The sequence below is a fragment of the Apiospora hydei genome (assembly GCF_038363865.1).
Source record: "Apiospora hydei strain CBS 114990 chromosome Unknown utg000009l_segment0_segment0, whole genome shotgun sequence".
Classification (NCBI taxonomy): Eukaryota; Fungi; Ascomycota; class Sordariomycetes; order Amphisphaeriales; family Apiosporaceae; genus Apiospora; species Apiospora hydei.
In genome coordinates this window covers 789008-802761 of record NW_027117368.1, presented here as the reverse complement: position 1 = coordinate 802761, position 13754 = coordinate 789008, and positions in this window count along the sequence as shown.

Below are 13754 nucleotides of genomic sequence, written 5' to 3'. Positions count from 1 at the left end.
CGCACTCGTGCCTAGAAAATAAGTGTATTATTCCTTTATTTAGTGCACTTGGAATTAGGAAGCTGGATACACTCGAAAGCCCTCCACGGAAGCTGTTGAATGGGCTTTCGTACGTACGTACAAATGGGTTCAATCGGTGTGCTTTCGCTGGGTTTGTAGTTATTCTTGTCTATCTTTTCTGCTAGCTACGAGGGGAATCGCATGCCCCTCTTCATGCGACAAAAGGGGGTTCGTGCGCGTAGGCACGTGGCACCCCTTTTGGAGAACCCTTCAGATAATCGAGAGGGTAAGAGCTCTGGAGCAGGCGTGCAAATGCACGCCTGCCTTAAAGGGATTAGTGTGCTGTCACTCACAGTAGTCCATCCCCGACTTACGCGATCGGGGCTAACTGACCCGGCTTGCTACCTTCTTGGATGGCGTTATTGGTGTTTGGCCGTCAACCGAGGCGGGCTATGAATTGCTACACACACACCGGGCTGGGCCGAATTTTTGGTGACCAAAGGTACAAAGGAACGGTCGTCTCACGAGGCCGGAGAGGGAAAACGGTGCGGGGTAGAGGGTTCAGCCCCTCAGCACCGTCCAAGTTCCGTTCTCCCAACAGTAAGAGACCTCTCTAAGCTCTTGTCTGGGAGGAGGGCGGACGCCAACCTTATGCAACAAAGTGTTTTAGAAAGGGAAGACCTAGTACCGCCGCACGGACTATATAAAAAACTAGCCGAATTAAAGCGAAACGGACCAGGACGGTGCTTAGTACCGTATCGTGTTATTTTCGGGTTTTAAATTCTTTTACCGTTTCTTTTTATATTTTCGCTTCGTAAGCGTTATTATTTTAAGTAGTTTAATTATAATTAATTTTAAATTAAACGTTTTAATATATATATATATTTAACTTTTTAATAGCTCGCTTTTATAATTTAATACTCGATTTATTAAAGTTAACCTTTTTAATTTTATTTTATATTTTTTTATTTCGCTTTTAATTAATAATTTATTTTATATTAACGTGATTTATTACTACGCGACGTATATTACTTAACGACGCACTTTTTTATTTCTCGACCTTTTTATATAAATTAATTTAATTATAACGTTTAAAATTAATTAAAATTACTCGTTATCCGATTTCTCGCTTAATTTTATATCTTTTTACATGTTCGCGCATTGTGACCTGTTTCGCCGTAAACACTATAACGCCTTTCACCGGTCGCCCTTCGTTTTAACGAACCTTTATTTTTATTTTTATTAGGCGCTAAACGCTTTCTTTTTACCTTTTTATTTTATAGCTGTTAAGATTCTTTAATAATAAGGGCTTTTTTAAGTTAAACTCGTGATTTTTTAGCTTTTCGGCGCTTAAAAAGTGTTAAATTAGCCTCTTTTAATATATATATTTTATCGCGTATAAGAGTTATTTTATAGGCTATTTTAATTATACCCTTCGTTATTTAGTTTACCGTATTTAAAATCGGCGTTAAAGAGCTTCTTTAATAAATAAATAACGTGGTTTACTATTAAGTCGGATATATTATTAAGTCGGACACTTTTTTTATATCTCGATATTTTTATATAAATTTATTTAATTATAACGCTTTAAATTAATTAAAATTACTCGCTATCCGATTCGCTATTTAATTCTATATCCTTTTCACACGTTCGCGCATTATGACCGGTTTCGCCGCAGTTGCCATAACGCCTACCGCCCGTCGCGCATCGTTTCGACGAGCTACTATTTTCGCCTTCGCCGGTCGGTGGACGTTTCCCTTTTACCTTCTCGTCTTATAGCGCTTAAGATTCTTTAATAATAAAGGCTCCTTTAAGTTAAACTCGTGATTTTTAGTTTTCCGGCGCTTCGAAAAAACTAAATTAACATTTTAAAAGGTGCGAACTTAATCTTTTAATATAGTTACCTTATAAGCTATTCGGGTTATACTTTTCGTTATTTAGTTTACCGCATTTAAAATTAGCGTTAAAAAACTTTTTTAATAGGTAAACACCCTTTTTTTAATATAAATAAAGTGCTTAGTCGTTTATTACGAATTAAACGGCGTCTAAGGGTTATATATACTTAAAATCCCGGGTCGCGACTACTTCGGTATAGGCGTTCGAAGTTACACATTTAATTTACTTATCACTTCGTCCGGATAGTAAAGTACTAAGCCGGATACGTTAAATCTAGATTTAATATTAGCTTTCGTAAAAATAGTAAAATATACGGCCTTAAACGCGATAAAGAACTTAAGCTTCGTAATATAATTTATCGAGGCTTTAATAAATAGCTCGATTTCCTTCGAATAAACACGTTTTAAAAGCGAATAAAGTATTATATCGAAAGGTTAAAATAAGTGCGATAAATAAGGAAGTATATTAATAATAATAATATTATTATTTTAATAATATATTTCGAATTCGATTAAAATATAACTCTTGTGGCCGTCGAAAATTAAGAGGCGGTAGCGACCTTTCATTTACGATCTAGTATATTTATCGAAATATTTAATTTAATCTAAACTTGTTTCGTTATCGGTCTATTTATTAAAAGTCGGTTTAATTATTTAATCGCCCGGTAAGCTATTCTCGCGCGATTAGTTCGCGAGGTAATATTAGTTTTAAACGATTAAAAAAAGCGGAATATATTAGCTTTACGAATTAATGCATTTAATAGCCGTCGATTATTCCCGATTATTAAATTAAACCGACTTCGCCTTTTTTACGCCGATTAACGCGTATTATAACGAGTATTAACCCGATTATATTTATTATAAAGCCGGTCTCGTCGAAATTCTATATATCCTCGTCGACGATATCGTATTTAGTTTTAATATTAATAACTAAGTTAAACTAGCCGAAAATAACCTTCGAATTTTCATAGAAAGCCCTTTAATAGTCGTACCGACGGTTTATTTTAATCTTAAGGTCCGGGTTACGGTCGATAAAGCGCCTAGCTTAATGCTTACTAATTGTAACGATGCTTATTAAGGGTTTAATAGAAACCTGGTAAAACGTATGCGGGTTTATATTAGTAATGCGAGAGAGTATTTAAACGGTTAATAGAATTATATTATCGGTAAAGTAATAAAGTAATTAAGTTTTAAATAAATACTAGGGCGTAGTTTATAATATTATAATAAGTTATTAAAGTATATACTTTATTAATAGGTAAAGATTAATATTTAAATTAATTATTAAATAAACGAGAGTATTTAAAAAACTATATAAAAAAATATCCGTTTTATATTTAACCTCGTTTTTTTATTAATAGTCGGCTCGTTAATTTATTCGTTATTTTAAAATAAACTCTTAAGCCTTAAATTAAAGGTTTATTTATTATTTTAAAATAAGCCCTTAATCCGTTAATTCACTTAGATTAGTGGCTGTCTTTTTTATGATCCGATTAATCCGTCACGTGACTTATGGCTGGTGCTTGTGGCGGCTCTCCCTGCCCTGGGGCCTTTAGTCCTCCTGGCGGGGTATCGCACTTCCGTGGCTATTTATGCTTTGTTTTTTGGCCGTATAAGTAGGTTAGGTTATAATATTATCCTCTTTCTTTTTAGGCTTTTGTTTTTTAAAGCGCTAGGTTTTATAAGTATCCCTTTTTATTGTTTTTATAAGTTTTTTTTTTTTTTTCCTTGTTATAATTTTTTTATAATGTGTATTTATTATATTTAATCGTATTAAGAAATTTTTTCGTTTTAAATCGAAAAAGATAAAATAATATTATAACCTTATTACGTTTATCGATAAATTTAGTGTTAAAGTTATACCGTGTTCCTTATGCTTATCGCGTAAATAGACGTGTAAAATAATAGAGGGTACTTCGCATTATTACGAGTACGTTCGTTTAAGTTTATTTTATAATAGTTCGGGAATGTCGGTTTCGGCGGTTTTTTAAATCGTGGATAAATCGAAGCGTTTTCGTATTGCCGAGCGGGAGGCCAGCGATTCTCTTCGTTAAGCTAATAAGGTTTTAAAAAAGCCTACCGAAACGCTTAAAAAGCTTTTCTTCGCCTGGAACGGATTCGTATCCAGCGGGAATCTTTAATATTTCGCGGGTCGGAAATGGCTACGCGTAGTTTTTATTTCCTCGACGAGTTAAAAATTTCGGAGCGTATTAAAGCGGACGCGGTAATTAACGTTTATTTTTATAATGCCTTTAGCGTTATTAATTAGTTTAGTACCGATATTAATTTCTCGTTTTTTTAAATTCCCGAAGCTTTTCGGAGGCGTTTTTAAGTGTTTTTTAAGTTCTTAGGTGTTTTTTTAAATAGGTAACTTTTCTATTTAACGAGGTACTTTTATTTTTATCTTACTCGTTTTTTATCGAGTATCCCTTTAACTTCGTACTTATTTTAATTTATTTCGACCTTTAACTACGTTTTAAGTTTAATATTTTCTAGTGTTAATTCGAGTAAAGAGATATAGAATATAGGGTGTATTCCTATAGTTTTTAGTAACGATAGTCGATAGTTAGTTTTTAAAGTGACTTTTACGATTTTAAATGGTTCGATTTTTTTAAAGTTTAGTTTCTCGCTTAGTTGCTTAGTTTTAATATTTCGTTATAAAAGGTAAACTTTTTCTCTTTTTTAAAGGTTAATCTTTTTAACCTCGTTTTATTAGCGTGTTTTTTATTCTCCTTTAAAGGAAAGTAAGGTTTTTTTATAGCGATGTTTATAATTCTTTTAGTTTTTTAACTTAAATAGTCGCTATCGGTGTTAATTTTCTTTCTAGGGGGTTTTTTATAATGTTAAGGTCGAACTTATAGTTTATTTTAAATGGTAATATATATATTATTTCGTTATTTATACTATTATATATAAATTATATTATTAATAATAATTATACCCAGTTATTTTATTTATAGTTAACGTAATATCGAAGGTATTATTTTAATGTTTAGTTTATTCGTTCGGTTTAGCCGTTTATCTGCGGATAATAGGCTGTGGATAGCTTATGTTTAATACCGAGTTATGCTATAAGTAATTTTTAAAACTTAAATATAAATAGCTTGTCTCTGTCCGAAATAATAGTTTCCGGTAGCCTATGCTAGCTAGTAATTATCTTAAGGAAGGTATATATTAAATCCTCGGCGGTGCTAACTTTTTTATATAGTAAGAAATAGGTATACTTCGTGAATTTATTCGTAATAATTAAAATATTATCGTATATAACTTTAGTTAATAATTCTTTTAACGGTAATAACTTAATAATTTAATTTAAGGCGATAATTTTCCAGGCTTTATTAAGTGGTGGAATTAATCGTAGTTCTCTGTAAGGTCGATATCTAGCTACTTTAGCTTTATTATAGAGGTCGTATTCTTTTATAGTTTTAGCGATTTAGTTTTTAAGGTTCTCGTAGTTATATAGTTTAATAATTCGTTTCCAGGTTTTATAAATTTTTTAATAACTTTATACGAGGTGTTCGTAGAATTCCTTAAAGAACTTTTACTTGTATTATTTTAAGATATATAGCTTACCGTGGTAATATATTAAGCCGTTTTTTAAACCGGCTTTTAGTGGCGTAAATTATATAGTATTCATTTATTCGTAATACGTCCGGAATTTTACGATTTATTTATCGTCGTATATTACATTACTAGTCGCGTTAATTTATCGGGATAATATAAGGTTACTATCCTGGTTTTATATAAAAATAATTCGGGTTTCGGCTAAAACTTCCTCTTAATAGTCTAGTCGACGGCTAAGTGCGTTAACTCGTTCGTTTTCGCTACCCTTCCGATAAATAATAATAAAATTAAATTCCGATAAAAACTCTACTTATCGTACTTATCGTTTATTTAATTCCTTATTAATAGTGAACGATATAAAGTTTTTATAGTCTATATAAACTTTTATTAATACTTTTATTCCGCTTAAGTAATACCTCTATTCTTTAAAAGCTTTAATAATGGCCATTAGCTCCTTATCGTAAATTTAATAATAGAGTTTTAGTTTATTCAGCTTTTTCGAAAAGAATATTACTAGGTATAGCTTCCCGCTATCGTCCCGTTAGCTAAGTTGCCCTCTAATAATATAATTCGATGCGTCGGTTTTAATTTCGAATAGTCGGGTAAGGTTTACTATACAAAGCACTAGTTCGCTAGCGATTCTCTTTTAAAATCTTAAAAGGCCGATTCTTCCGTTTCCGTCCATCGAAATAATTCGTCTTTCCGGGTCAGGTTTATTAAAAGTATCGCTATTTTACTAAACTTAAAGATAAAAATTCTATAGTAATTAATTAATCTAAAAAACGATTAAACTTTTTATAACGCTTATAAGCGTAAGCTATTCCTTAATTACTAATACTTTAAAAAATTCTATTCGAATTTCTCCTAAAGATACCACGTATTTTATAAAAGTAACTAATTATTTATAAAATTCGCTTTTCTCAAAATTAATTAGTAAGTTAATATCTTACAGTTTTTAAAATACTAACTTTACGTATTCTTTATACTGTTCTTTGTTTTTTAAATAAATAAAAATATCGTCGAAATAAATAATAACGAACTTATTAATATACTCTCGTAATATATAATTAATTATACTTTAAAAAACTAGTTAAAACATTAATTAAACTAAAAAACATAATAAAATATTTAAAATGCCCGTATTTAATTTTAAAGGTAGTCTTTTATTCTTTTCTTTCCTTAATTCGAATAAATCCGTAAGCATTCGATAAGTTTAAAGCCGTAAAGATTTTAACTCGGTATAATTTATTTCGTAAATCGCTAATTAAAAGCAAGGGTATCGATTCTTAATAATAATATCGTTAAGTTTATAATAATTAATATACATTCGCTATTTAAGTTTTCCGTCTTTACTTTTCTTCGATATAAAGAGTATAAAGTATCTTATTAATAACGTAAATAATTATATATATCCCTTAGCGAGGTTTTCCTTAATATAATCCTTTAGGGCTTATTCGTATTCTTAATTTAATCGATATATCGGTATAAAGTAAAGTTTCTTTCCTTTTTAAAAAGTATCTCGTAATCCTATCGTATATATTTCGATAGTCTTATCTTTAGTTCTTTATTAAATAAATCGCTAAATTCTTTATAATTATCCGATATTTATATAGTAACGTTTAATTTTAACTCTTTAATTATAACGTAAACTCTAAATATCGTTAGCTTACTTAAGGGTTTTTTTATAAACGCTGCTTAAAGACTAAGCTCCTTTTAATATATCTCACTAAAAACAGCTAGTCCTCTAATTAACTCTAGGATTATTTACCTATAACTAGGGTATCCCTAAAATTATATCGTATCTTAATATTTCCGTAATATTACACGTAATTCGTTTATATCGTTATTCGATAATAATAAAAAGGTTCGCGATTTTTTTCCGTATTTTTCCACTTTCGTACGTTATAAGTCTTTTATTAACGGTCTTAAATCGATATAGAGCGTTCTTTTCTTACTATTTTAATTTTAAGCTATTAACGATTCTCGGTAAAATATAATTTCTTTACGCTCCGCTATCGAGTAACGCGTTAACGTAAACTCTTTTTATACTTATTATTAACGTAATATACTCGTAAATATTTTAATTATTCGTCGTATAACACAAGGACTTATCTTATCCCGCCTAATATTATCCCTTTATAATCGGCGGCTTCTATTTCCCGATTATTACCTTCTACGACCGAGGTCTCTTTTTTATACCTTTTTATCGGCGTAGAGTTATTTATTAATTAAAAGTAAGCGTAGGCATAAATATATAATTTAATAATGGCGACGTCTTATAATATCGTCTTATAATTCGTGGGTTAATTTTTTTTAAGTCTTACGAATTATAACTAGCAAATAAATTTAATAATATTATTATTTTAATATTATTAAATTATTAGAGTATCGTTATCTATTAATAAGCGATTAGCTCGTTTTATAATCTTAATAGTCTCTCTTTCCGTTATTAAAAAGAATCGCTGTCGTAGGGCGCTACTAGCCGATAGTAGCGCGTTATAAGTTTTATAGCGGATTACTTCCGGTAACTTTAATCTTATCGCTGGCTATATTTCGGGCATCGCATTTCCGTATACTTATTATAATACCGTGGCTTTATTATAAGCGTATACTATATATTAGGGTTAATTACATTAGTTTTATAGCCGTTCTTTTAAGTAGTATTTCTTAAGCCACTTAGGGTCTTCTTTTATTAATAAATAAGCCTTTCGAGGGTTAAATATAAACGTCTTAACTTTTTAATTAAGTAATTTAAATATAAACATATAATAAATATTCGCTTAATTCGTTAAGAAAACCACTCGTTTATAAACTTTTCCTCGAAATACTCTATATATCCGTTATATATATACGAAATTTAAAAAAACATAAAATATATATTATTAACGGGCGAAACCTAAAGATTATTTTTAACGGTATAATTAACGTAAATTCCTTTTTCGAATCTTTTCGTAATAAGCTATTATCGTTTTACTTTAAATTTTAAGCAAGGTATTCCGAGTATAACGATTTATTTATCGACGTCGAAATCCCGGTATTTAAACAATTCGGTTATAAAATTACTTAAAGTTATTTTAATAAATTATTCCGGGTCGTTTATTAGTCCCTCGGTATCGTTAATATTTAAACCGGAGTCGCTAAAGTTTATTTCGTACGTCCGGCGCATTATAGCTATAATTCTATATTCTTTATTTCTTTTTTCGTAGTTTCTTAGAGAACTATCCGGTCCTTTCCTTATTTACCAAGTAAATAATATAGCTATTATCGTAATAAGCTATTTAAAAGAGATTACTATATAATACTTTCTCGTTACCTTTAATAGTTACTACGGCCGGTTTTTTTTTTAATAGCGTTAATATATCGTCCTTTAAGTATTAATTTAAATATCTTCTTATTTCGGTAATCCTTAACGTAATATCCTTTTTTTAATAATTATAATAAGTAACGTTCTATTTCTTATCGTTTTTATTATATTAAATTACGTCGAGGTTTATAAGTTCGCTATAATAATTAAAAGAGGTTTTTTTTAATATTTATCGTTAAATAAGTTATTCACTATTAATCTTTAGTTTATTATCGTTAGCTCGGAATCTTTAGTGCCCTCGTCGCTCGAGTCGTCGTTCGTACAATCGGTTATTAATTTTAATAATCCTTTCGACGTAGTTATCGAAATTATTCGGTTTATCCTCTTAACTTATTTTATCTTTTATTTTTTTCGCAGCCCGGCGTAAAAGAGTATTATTAAAACGTCGTCGTCGTTTTACTCTATCTTAAAAAAGATTTATTTAAACTTAGCGGCGTACTAAGATACCGATCCCTTTTATCTAAGTTATATAAGCATTCGCTCTATAGTCCGGATTTTATCGGGATTTTCGAAAATAGCCTTTAATTTCTTCTTAAACTCGACATAGCTGCGAAAAAGTCTTTTAATATCGTCTTTTTAATTATCCTTATCGGGGTTATTAAAGTAATCGCGCATAATAGGTTCGAACTATATAAATACGTTTTTTTAAAAGAATTTTACGGCGTAGAGGACCTTATTTTATTTAATAGTAATAGTATAAATATAAAAGCATAGGTAAGCTTTAACCTGCGTAAAGAAACCTTAGACGTTTTTTTCCCTTATTATCGTAAGTTTACGAGGGTATAAACTTAAACTCACCGTGTTTAAAAGTTAAGGTAGGCATAATAGTAATCTATTCGACGAGCTGGGTATTTTCGTTTTTTACCTATTTAAATTATACCTATAGGTATCGGATTATTACGAGGACGTCGGGTCCTCCCGTAGAGTTATTAACGGCGCTCCCGGCTAGGGTTTAAGGTGCCATAATATCGAATATTACTCTAAGTCTAAGTAGTGACTCGTAAAAACAAAAGTAATTAAAATATAACGATACCTATTAGGGGTTTAATAGAAACCTAGTAAAATATATACGGGTTTATATTAATAATACGAGAGAGTATTTAAACGGTTAATAAAATTACACTATCGGTAAAATAATAAAATAATTAAGTTTTAAATAAATGCTAAAGCGTAGCTTATAATATTATAATAAATCGTTAAAATATATACCTTATTAATAAATAAAAATTAATACTTAAATTAATTATTAAATAAACGAGAGTATTTAAAAAACTATATAAAAAATATTCGTTTTATATTTAGCCTCGCTCCTTTATTAATAGTCGGCTCGTTAATTTATTCGTTATTTTAAAATAAACTCTTAAGCCTTAGATTAGAGGTTTATTTATTATTTTAAAATAAGCCCCTGATTCGTTGGTTCACCTAGATTAGTGGCTGTCCCTTTATAATCCGACTGATCCGTCACGTAACTTGTGGCTGGTGCTTGTGGCGGCTCTCCCTGCCCTGGGGCCTCTAGTCCTCCTGGCGGGGTATCGCACTTCCGTGGCTGCCTATGCTTCGTTTCTTGGCCGCATAAGTAGGTTAGGTCGTAACACCAACGCGGTCGCCGCCGCGCAACGCGATAAGGAGATTAGCCATATTTTCCACACCAGCCATCTTTAAAGGCATCCCTCGGGTATCTAGATTAATTATATACTTACGAAGCACCTCCTTTTTAATCGTATTTAATTTATATTTTAAATGTCGGATTTCGCGTCGTGCGATTCGGCCGTAAAGTCGGTCGCTAAAAGTAAATAATAAGACGACGTAGTGTTTCGCCGTAACTCTTTAATTAATTCGGATTAAACCGTTTCGTAACGCTTAAATTATTAAGGTTATCCGCTTTTCTTAAAATAAATAAAGCATTATAATTATAAAGTTATTACGCGTTAAAATTTAATTAAGTAGGTTAGTAATAAAAGTATTCGACTTAATAATATATTCGACTTAATAGTAAACCACGTTACCCTTTTTTAATATAAATAAAGTGCTTAATTATTTATTAAGGGTTAAACGACGTTTAAGGGTCGTAGGTATTAGCCGTTTTTAAACGGGATAAGTTAAGTATAAGCGTTCGAAGACGTATATTTAACTTATTAATTACTTTATCGAGATTATAAAGGATTAAATTAAAAACGTTAAATTTAGATTTAATGTTATTTTTCGTAAAAATAACGAAATACGCGGCTTTAAAAACGATAAAAAACTCGAGCTTTATAATATAATTTATCGAGGCTTTAATAAATAACTCGATTTCTTTTAAATAAGTACGCTTTAAAGCCGAATAAAATATTATATCGAGTAATTAAAATAAATGAAATAAATAAAAAGGTATACCGAGTGTAATAATATTATTATTTTAATAGTATACCTCGAATTTAGCCGAAATATAGCTCTCGTAGCTATCGATAATTAAAAGGCGGTGAGAACTTTTCGTTTACGCTTTAATATGTTTATCGAAGTATTTAATTTAATTTAAGCTTATTTCGTTATTAGTTTAATTATTAAAAGTCGGCTTAATTATTTAATCGCTTAATAAATCGGTTTCGCGAGACTAGTTCACGAGGTAATATTAGTTTTAAACGATTAAAAACGGCGGAATATATTAGCCTTACGAATTAATACATTTAATCGCCGTTGCTTATTCTCGATTATTAAATTAAACTAACTTCGCTTTTCTACGCCGCTCGGCGCGTGTTACGACGAGTATTAACCCGATTATATTTATTATAAAGCCGGTTTCGTTAAAATTTTAAATATTTTCGTCGACGATCTCGTATTTCGCTTTTATATTCACGATTAGCGTAAATTAACCGGAAATAATTTTAAAATTTTTATAAAAAGCCTTTTAATAATCGTACCGACGATTTATTTTAGTTTTTAAATTCGGGTTACGGTTAATAAAGCGTTTAACCTAGTGCTTATCGACGCGGTCGCCGCCGCGCGACGCGGTAAAAAGATTAGCTATATTTTTTACACTAGCGAAATCGGGAGGCATCCTTCGGATATTTAAATTAATTATATATTTACGAAGTATTTCTTTTTTAATTAAATTTAATCTATATCGTTTCGGTCGGATTTCGCGTTTTAAAATTCGGCCGTAAATTCGATAATATAAAATTAATTCGAATATATTATAAGCTTTTATTATTACTCTTTAGTTTATTTAATTCGGTTCGTTTTATATCGCTTAAATTATTAAAACTATTCGATTTTTTTAAGATTAATTAAATATTATAGTTATAAAAATATTACGCGTTAAAGTTTAATTATATTAAAATTAAATTTAAGTGCGTCGCTAAGTAATATACGTCGCGTAGTAGTAAACCACGTTATAATTAAAAAAAAAAAGAAAACTTACGGAGATTAATAAAAGGCGATAAGGGATACTTATAAAATTTAGCACTTTAAAGATAAAGGCTTAAAAAGAAAAGGGATAATATTATAACCTAGCTTACTTATACGGCTAAAAATAAAGCATAGGCGGCTATAAAAATATAATACCCCGTTAAGAGAAACTAAGAATTCTAATTAAAAAAAACCGCTATAAGTATTAATTATAAGTTACGTGACGAATTACTCGGATTATAAAGAGATAGTTATTAATTTAAGTAAATTAACGAATTAAAGGCTTATTTTAAAATACCGAATAAACTTTTAATTTAAGGTTTAAAAGCTTATTTTAAAACGACGAATAAGTTAACGAGTTAACTATTAGTGAAAAAGCGAAGTTAAATATAAAAACGGATATTCTTTTATATAGTTTCTTAAATACTCTCGCTCGCTTAATAATTAATTTAAACATTAATTTTTATTTATTAATAAAGTATATACTTTAACGACTTATTATAATATAATAAACTACGCTTTAATATTTATTTAAAACTTAGTTACTTTATTACTTTATTAATAGTGCGATTCTATTACTCGTTTAAATACTCTCTCGCATTATCGATATAAACCCGCGTACGTTCTACTAAGTTTCTATTAAACCCTTAATAAGCATCGTTATATTAATTCGGTAATTTAAAGTAACTCGGGGAACGTCGTACACTTTCGTAGTAGCTCGTTCGCTTAAAAGATTTATTAGATTTCGCGTCGCTTAAATTATTAAAACGATTCTATTTTTTTAAATTAAATCGGCATTATAATTATAAAGATATTACGTATTTAAAATTTAAGTATATCGGAAATTAAAAAAGTGGCTCGCTTAATAATATAGCCCGTTTAATAGTAAACTACGTTATAATTATTAAAGTTTAAAATTTATACGCGAGTTTTTATTAATTTTAAAACTTTACGTAATTACTTAAGCCTTTAAAATAAATTATATATACTTAAAGTTTACTCGATTTTAAATTATAGCTTAAAAAACTATATTTTCGTCGAAATATTTATTTATAACGAGCTCGACTTAACGGTTCGCGTTAATTTAAACTTAATTTCATTAATACTTAAATTAATAAAGCTAAGAAATAATAAGTAAAAGTCGCATTTTATCGCGTCTCGGTTAAATAATCTTAAAGAAACTTATATACTAATATATAAGTCGTAATACGTTACCTCCCCCTTTTTTATAGCTTTATAGCTTTTAGCCGTTAACCGAGGTAAGCTATAAACGCGGAATTACTATATACAACACCGGGCTAGGCCGAATTTTAATAACCTATAAAAAGAAATAATAAATTAAAGGTATAAAAGAACGGCCGTCTCTCAACGCCTAAAAGGGAAAACGGTACGGGGGTAAACGGTACAGCCCCCTCAGCACCGTCCAAGTTCCGTTCTCCTGTCTGTAAGATAACTCTCTGCTGCTTATATATGGGAGAGCGGACGGGATCCCTAGTATTCAGCAGGATATGGTCGTATGTGAAAGAATAAACCGTTTTGATAGT